The sequence below is a fragment of the Lissotriton vulgaris genome, chromosome 1_1 (genome assembly GCF_964263255.1).
Source record: "Lissotriton vulgaris chromosome 1_1, aLisVul1.2, whole genome shotgun sequence".
Taxonomy (NCBI): Eukaryota; Metazoa; Chordata; class Amphibia; order Caudata; family Salamandridae; genus Lissotriton; species Lissotriton vulgaris.
In genome coordinates, this window is record NC_141685.1 from 418,810,274 (window position 1) to 418,819,687 (window position 9,414).

Sequence of the window (9,414 nt, forward strand, 5' to 3'; positions counted from 1 at the left end):
TCTAATGAGTTGCAGCTGCCTGTGTGGCCACTCCCTGGTAGGGTGGGGAGGGTGGTACCACCTGATTGGCTGTTTTCATTAGTTTCACTTTTACTTGCTTGCCGATTCCGTAGTTACCGATTCGGTATTTACCGATTCGGTATTTACCGATTCGGTATTTACCGAATTGGTATTTACCGAATCTGTAAATACAGCACAGACCAAGACAGCACTGCCATGGTCCAATGCATTCCTATGGGCCTTTTTGTATGGCCATTACTGATTCGGTATTTACCGATTCAGTAAATACCGATTCGGTAAATACCGAAATCCGATACCAATTTTTTCCGATTCAGTATTTTTTACCGATTTTTTTGAGGGTAATCTCGTTGGTACCGGGCGGGTTGCTACCCGCCCGGTACCAACGAGATTACCCTCCGTTACCCACCCGGTATAACTGCGACCGCTGAGATCTCCTGACTCACGCCCCTGACGAAGGGTCACATGACCTGACCCAAAATGCATTGGGCAGAGTTATAATGGAGATATATTGATTACACAAAGATATCGATGTATGAAAATTCTTGATAATGAATTAAGAAAAATGAAAAATCAATAAAAAATAAAAATTGATTGAGAAAAAATGGAATGATGAACTTTTTCTAAAGGTGATAACATATAGGAGAAGAAACAATTAAAGTTTCAAGTTAAACTTAGCGCACAGTTAGTGGAAGTTAGCCAACTTTCACATAATCTGCCATTATAAAAAGACACGAATAGGCATCGTGTGACAACGTGTAGCGCTAACACAAAAAATCGTATATACTTCAGAAAATACTTTGGAATAAGTGTGTGCACAGAGACCAAAAAACTTTTTTCATTGAATGTACTGTTTCTGACTTAAGCATGGCTGAGCGAATCCTCAGCACCATATATACTGAAAACGATCCTATTAGACTACAGGATTGTAAGACGAGACCACCCCATAAATAGAGTTGGAGGGATAGCCATTATTCATAAGCTAACTCTGAAATGTTCCATTCGAGCTACTAATATTTAGAACTGGGAAGCCACCATTATCTCTCTTTCTAGTAGAAAATGTTGCCCTAATGATCTATCGTTCACCAGGCCCTGCAACACAATTCATTGCTAGTTTGGCTGAGAACATTGTCCAACCTACTCTATGTCATATAAATTTGCTAGGTTTAGTCAATCTTAATCTACACTTTTACGATTAGTCCAATCCTGAAGCACTACCTTTATGCCGGGAGCTGAACACCATGACTCTTGCTCAAAGAGTGCAGAAACTGACTCACCAACTAGACCACACCTTAGATCCCATTTTTGCTAACTTTCACACGATTAAAGTTGCAACACCAATAATAGTGCCTTGGTCGGACCACTATGGGGTGCCTTCCCCGTGCAGCTCCTCAGGACTTCTCCTACTAACATGCCCAATCAGATGACTAAGAGAAGAAAGTGGAACATGTCTGATCCTAAAATATTTGCCATATCTCTATTATGTACTGCCCCATTTAAGGGAGGATGTCAATTCGCAAATTGAAAATTAGATATTGGAATCCCTAGATGAAGCTGCACAATGGACAACGAGGAATAAAAAACACAGGGTGCAGAACTCCTCTCCTTCGGTAAACCAAGATCTTAGCTTAGCCAAAAAAGCATGCAAACATTTGGAATGTATTTGGTGGAAAGACTACTGCCCCATTGGCAGAGACAACTATAAAGCAGAACTTAAAAGGTATCATGCACTTATTAGGAAAGCCTGATGTAACTTTTATACAGAAAATGTTGAAACTGCCAAGAACTCATCTAACAAAATTTTTTGAATCCTAAAATCACTATCCTTACTAGAACGAACAACAGCGCCCTAACCTTCATCGGTTGAGAACTGCAATAAGAATGCACACTATTTTTCGTCCAAAGTAGCAACCATCTATGACACCATTTCCCTAGAAGCTCATAGAACCTTCAATCTTGACCTCCTTCTGTAAGAGCCTATTAGTGAGAATTGTCTTAAGGGATTTATGGCCCCAGACTTGGAGGAGTTGAAAAACATAGCGTCAGCTATTAAGTCAGGCACCCCTTTGAACCCTGCTCCACCTAAGATGTTGATACAGGGGATGGAAATCATCCTACCATATATTCATCAGCTCATTAAACCCTCTTTTAAAGCAGGTGAGGTTCCTCTAGAGTGGCAGCAGGTGATAGTTCTTCCACTTCAGAAGAAACCTTCCACTGACCATAAGACACTATAAATGTACGTTCTATTTCCTTGCTACCTTTGTTTTCCCAAAGCACGGAGAAAGTGCTTCATAAACAACTAACCACGTACATTAACATGAATGACCTATACCACCGAACCCAGTCAGGTTTCAGAGCCTCTTATTCTACAGAATCTGCTTTCCTTCTGGCCGCTGAAACTTTGAGAAAGTTTGTGAATGCAGGACAAACAGCTGCACTTGTTCTACTGGACTTAAGCACAGCCTTTGACATCGTATTGCACAACGTACTACTTCAAAGGCTAAACCAGTGTGGTGTGGGAGTTTTCAGGTCGGTCAGAATCCTTTTCTGTCAGAAAGTATCCTCCTTTGCAAGGAGTACCACAGGGCTCTATTTTGAGCCCCACCTTGTTTAATCTCTAGATTTGCCCCCTTGCGGACATTGTGGAAAAACAAAATGTGACAATTGTGTCCTATACAAATGACACCAAGCTAATTGTCACCCTCTCTCAGGACACCACGGCTACTGCCACCCGCTTCTCTGTATGTCTAGAGGAGATAACATCTTGGATGTCCAATCAGTGCCTTAATCTTAATGGCGATAAAACTGAGGTAATGATAGTTGGGAAAGTCCCCATGATCTGGACATCAACTTGGTGGCCTGAGTCCTTGGGACAAATCCCCACCTCAAAACGGAAACAAAACGTTTGGGTGCATGGTTCGACTAAAAACTCTCTTTTGATAACCAATTTAAGATAGTTGCTAGCAAGTGCTTTGGAATTCTTGAACTTCTAAATAAACTTGTTGATCTTTTATTAATATCAGCCAATAAACAATTGCCAATGCCTTGGTCACATCTCAGTTAGACTACGGCAATATCCTATATTTAGGAGTATCCAAAGGCAGTCTCACAAACCTTTACCACATTCAGAATGCAGCTGCGGGCCTAGTTCTAAGTCTCCCTAGAAGATCCCAGGCCTCTAAGGCTCTGACCTTCCTTCATTGGCTGCCTGTAGAGAAGAGAATTATCTACAAGTCCATGTGTTAGTGTCATAGAATTTCGGTGGAATAAGAGCTCTAAGGCCAGATGTAGGTAAAAGTCATTTACCGATTTTTAAATACCGAATTTTACCGAATCGGTAATCAAAAATCGGTAAATGAGAGGTAGCAAAAAAATCGGTGAAAAATACCGAATCGGAAAAAATTGGTATCGGATTTCGGTATTTACCGAATCGGTATTTACTGAATCGGTAAATACCGAATCAGTAATGGCCATACAACCCTATGGGCCAAAAGGCCCATAGGAATGCATTGGAAATACCGATTCGGTAAATACCAATTCGGTATCGATGTATGAAAATTCTTGATAACGAATTAAGAAAAATGAAAAATCAATAAAAAATCAAAATTGATTGAGAAAAAATGGAATGATGAACTTTTTCTAAAGGTGATAACATATAGGAGAAGAAACAATTAAAGTTTCAAGTTAAACTTAGCGCACAGTTAGTGGAAGTTAGCCAACTTTCACATAATCCGCCGTCAGTCAGAAACAGGGCATCAGGTTGCTTTCCCATAATGATTTTAAAAATGTCATTCTTATGTTTGGTCATAGATCGGCAGTTGATCAGTAGGAACTGAGCATTGTATTCCTTAGTCCTGAGGGGCTCGTTGTGTGTGAGACTAAAGTTGCAATGGGGTTATTTCAGTTTACGAGGATCCATCGTAAGATTGTGCACACACACTGCAGCGATTTTATGAGCTAGACTTTTAAGTAGGTCTGATGAGTACCTTAGACTAAGTTGGTTAGTAAAACTGGCAGGGGTTCTGGCCCCTGGCCCGAGTCAGACGAGGCACCCGCTGCTCGCGTCCGCTCCATGTCCGTGCTGCGACTATGCAGAAATAGTCTCCATCCAGTGAGTAGGGCAGGGGTGAAAGCACTCACCACGCCATACACTCTTTAGCTGCAACAGGCAAGGTGATTGTAAGTAGAGAGCAAAACTGAGCCAGGCAACTCCAGCACCTAGATGCTACAAGGAAAGAAAAGCTAACCAAATATTAAAAGGGAGTCAGGCACCTCCCCGTATTAAGTGCTACAAGGAAACTAAAAACTGTTAAATACTACAGTCTGAGTGGTGTAAGCACTCGGATGGGAGTGGGATATGTTTAGAACAGATCGCTCCTACCAGAGGTCGTGATCCGGCAAGTCCTTGCCACAGCCAGGCAAAAATAGTATGCCTCCAAGGCCGTGGCCCAATCCCCACCAATCAGCTGTGAGTAGGGCATGGGTGAACGCACTCACCACACCCTACACTTGTGAGCTGCAACAGGCAAGGTGATCATAAACACAAAGCAAAACCGAACCATGCAACTCCAGCATTTAGGTGCCACAAGGAAAGAAAAGCAAACTAAATATTAACGGTGAGCCAGGCACCTTCCCGCATTAAGTGCTACAAGGAAACTAAAAACAGTAAAAACACTCCAGTCCAACCGGAGTTCATGATACCAGTTCTACAGCTCGGCCAATCATCTTTATACCTATTCATGATATCTTTAGGAATTCAAAGAAGTAATCAAAAACAGATCATTTCTTAATAAAGACCCCACAGCTAGACCTGGGCGGTAAATTCCGTTCCACACGCGGAATTTGGGTGATTTTGAGTTTCGAGGAGAATGCGGAATTGCCAAAAATTCCACGATTCGCAGCTTTGCAGAATTATTTGCTTGTTCGTGCTTTCAAAATGTGTGTTTGCGGGATATTTCCCACCGAGCACGCAAACAGCGTTCGCGAACAGGAAAAAAGCATTGCGAACGGGCAAAACAAGCCATTCCGCGTGTTTGTGCAGTTTCTGCGTGCTCGCAGAGATTTTTTACCATTTTGCAGAGCTTTGCGTAGCGCGACTACGCAAATTCCGCCCACCTCTACCCACAGCAAAAGAAATGACAGGCTCATAAATAATTTGAACTAATAAAAGGCTGGTCTGTACTGACAAAAACCCCTTAGCTCTAAAAATGAGCAAATATCTATTGGGGAGGAAAATCATAACATTTACAGAATAAAATTAGATGCTTCAGTGTTTGAAATTAATTACCATCACAGTGTCAACTCAATAGTGAGCAGGAATCCTATTGTCCAGGAGAAAAACAAAGTCTAGACCACATTGCACTCAAACAAAACGATGTGAGAGAAAATCTTCCCTAAGGATTTGGCTGAGTGCCAACATTAGTTTGGAGAGCCAAGTATGCTCTCAAAGACGACTTGTCCAGGGCAGCATTCTCTCTGGCTTCTGTAGCATGCTTTAAATACAGCTCTTTTACCTTAAGTCCATCACCGTTAACAATCATCTGTGGACCATAATCCAGCTCTGGGCAGCCAAGGGCACTGCAATTTGTTTGACATAATCCAACCACGGAATTTTATATACAAAGTCACAATCCAAGCAGTCTAGGTTCACATCCCCATCAAAAGCAGTGTGTTCTGGAGGGGCGTGGCTTGGCGACAGCCGAATATGGCTGCTGCCTGAAGGGGCTCCATGGCAGCTTGGGAGAAGTGCCTTCTCTCCAGTGGAGCAAGCAAGTGAAGCATTCCGCTATCACGTATGACCTTTCAGCAGCCTCGGTGAGCAGTATTTAGTGACAAACGCTCTCAACACGGTTTTCTTCATTCCGCGACCGCCATTTTGAAATCCATGACGCCGGTTTTTCTGTCAGTACATTTTCCCTCAGGGCATTTTCAGCGAGGAATATTCTCAAAAACTTGTGTTTTCCTCTTCAACCATATGATTTTTTATGCTGGGGTTATGTTTATTGCCTGCACTTAACCCTGATCTGGAAAATGGGCTTTTTGCAACCCTGTTGGTTCTACTGCCACCTTATGATAGAAATGTGATGCTAAAGCTTCTTTACACAAAGCTGCTTCCTCTTGATATTTTTATGCGCATCCAGGGAATTACTTGTTATTTTCATTCCCCTTTCTTCTCCCCAATTTTATGGACATTGTACTTTCTTTGAAACCATTACTTGAAGCAGACAGTAATAATTTTTACTAATTGAAATCGTATGGGGAGAACGTAATCCCGATGGAGTGTACCTTGTCGACCTATTCCTTTTTACCTCTTTGGCGGCACATAATCTCTATTCTATTCTCTTAACAAGTATGGACAAAACTGAAAACTCTACGTCGTCGCCTCATATGAACACTCTGGCATTAACTGCTAATACCTCACTTTCCTCACTTCTCTTGCTCCGAACTTACCTATCACTACTGGTAAACGAGTTAAGACAAACCCCCCATCACCTACTATATCTCCTCCACCAGACACTATGGAGGTGTGCTTGAGGAAATACGAGCTCTTCGTCCATACATGGAGGAAACAAATAGACGTCTTCAATCCTTGGATGACAAGTGGTCTACTATGGACAATAGAATCATACTAATGGAACGACGGGTAGATTCTGTTCAAGATGTAGTCCACCAAATGCCTGCTGTTCAATCTGATGTCCTCTCTCTCCAGAAACAGGTGAAGAATTTTAAAATCACAGCCGTCGCAATAACCTGCACATTTTTATATGGGCAGAAGGTTTAAGTCATTTCTTCCACAACTCCCTGGCCTCCCTTTATCTCCTACTTTGAACATCCAGCGAGCTCACTGTTTGGGTCGGAATCAAACTACTGCATCTTCGTCATCCAAACCTAGAGGAATCATCATCTATTTTTTGGAATACACTGATTTATTAAAGGTCTTGCAAACTGCTAAATCTAAAGATCGTATCACCTGGCAGAATTCCACCCTCTTTTTGGCTCAAGACAATGCCAAGACAACAGCGGAACGTAGGAAATTTCTTGCTATGCAACCAGCTCTCTGTAATCTTAATGCTCGTTACGGACTTTTCCACCCCTGCCTTTTCAAAGTTACATACCAGATTAAAACAATGACTTACGAAGATCCTGCTCAGCTCTAGAGATTCTTGGACCAATGCAGTGAAAATGATATGGATATGTCTCATTTTGTCCCTCCCTAATGGTTGTCCGCTTATGTCTCTTTGTTCTTTTCATATTTAAACATTTTTGATACGTTATTTCCCAGTGTATTTCATTTTGTGTTAATGTTTACATTTTGTGTCTTCCATTTGTTCACTTTCTTTATCTTTTGTATCCACAAGGTGCAGTCATTTTACGTATGTGATCTATGTCCTCCCTGGTCTGTTTTGAATGATGTCCTCCTTCCCTGCTCCGCTCTGGGTCACGTGGTCAGTTGTGCCATTTTCCCTATGTGGCTTCACCACCCTCATATTTTTATGTTATTTGTAGTAAGTCAGAATGTTTTTCAATATTCTACCTTACTCTCTTTCTTCTATATATTTATCTTTCTTTTTTTATTGCATTCTCTTCATCCTCCTTCTCAAATTTCTGAATCTCCTTGTTTCCCAATGATGCCTTTTTCTTTGTCTCCCTCTTTCTTTCCTTTCTCTATTTCATCCTCTTTCTTTTCTTTTCTTTTCTCTTCTCTTTTTCTTTCTTCCTTTTTTTGTCACTCCTCTTTTTCTTCATTTTTACACTCCTTTTCATAACTACATTCTTGTTTTATTTCTTGAGCAACTTAATATTATCTAGTTCAAATGCATATTTACTATGTTATTCATTGATATTTTTCATTGTTCTCCAAATCTCAATTGGTATATTGATTTTTATGCAACGTTTATATTGTTCTATTTCTTATAAATGGTGTTAAAAGTTGTTTCATAGAACATTAAAGGTGTAGGTTCCCCAATCAAACGTCAGAGGGTTCTTTCCCATTTATCTAATTTGAATTATGATATTGCTTCATTACAAGAGACCCATGTTGTAGAGAAGGAAATTCCTGAACTTAAAAGATTATGGGTAGGTAACATGTTTGCATCACCAGGCACAGGCCATCGCAATGGCATTATCATTTTGTGTCATAAACGTCTTGATTTACAGATTGTGTCTCAAGAATCAGATACCTCGGGTAGATGGGATTCTGTCTCACTTTTACTTAATAACATTCCCATAACCCTTTTTAACCTTTATGCTCCTACTGCTCCAGATGTCACTTTTTGGTACACTATTCTATCCAAATTAATGTCCTTACAAGATGATTATTTATTGGTTTATTTATTGGTTTGCGGTGACTGCAATTTGGTTATAGACCCGATTATTGATGGTAAATCCACTTCCAAATTAATTCCGTCCACTATGTCCTCACAATTTACATCCACTATTCAACAAAGATCCTTGGTAGTAACCTTATGGCGCAAATTAAGAATTTAGAATCCTCTTTTGCAACCCCTGGCTTTAAGTCTTGCCTGGAAGACCTTGTTCGTGCTAAATTTCAATTCAACAAACTTCCCACAGAAAATACCAATTCATTTCTACTTAAATCCTCTGCCAAGTACTATGGCAGTCGGAACAAAGCAGGGAAACTCCTTGTTCATTATTCAAAAGTTACAAAAGAACGTACCAAGATCAGCTCTATCCCTGACTTCAATAATCGTATGCTTTATAAAAATGAAGACACTTTGTCGGAATTCACTAATTTCTTTCAATCCCTCTACACACCTGACATTTCTGTTTCTCCAGTTACATTTTCTAAATATCTTTCTTCTATCACTCCGCCTTCTCCTCCAGATCTGGATCTTTCGGAGTTAAATGATGACATTAAAGAATCTGATTTCGGTAATGGTATTTGTGTCATTAAACGGGGTAAAGCCCCAGGACCTGATGGCTTTACCATTGAATTTTATTCTCCTTTTTCTTGTCTCCTTATCCCCAAATTATATCAACTATTTCATTTCTTTATTTCTTCTAAACAATCTGGAGGATCTTTTCAAGAAGCTCTAATATGTTTAATACCTAAAGACAGTAAAGATCATAAGTTGTGTAAATATTATCGTCCTATTTCTCTAATTAATCTTGACTACAAGTTTTTTGCTAAAATCCTTGCGTTTCATTTAGAGAAATTTCTCCCCTTATTATTTGGTCATGAACAATGTGGTTTTATCAAAGGCAGACACCTCTCTGACAATACTAGACTCTTTTTCAATGTCCTTACAAAAGCTAGAGCATATAAAGATTAATTAGCAGCTATTTCTCTAGATGCCGAGAAAGCTTTTGATAGGGTGGAATGGCTTTTTATTTTCTCTACTTTATCCTGGTTTGGTTGTGGCTCTACATTTA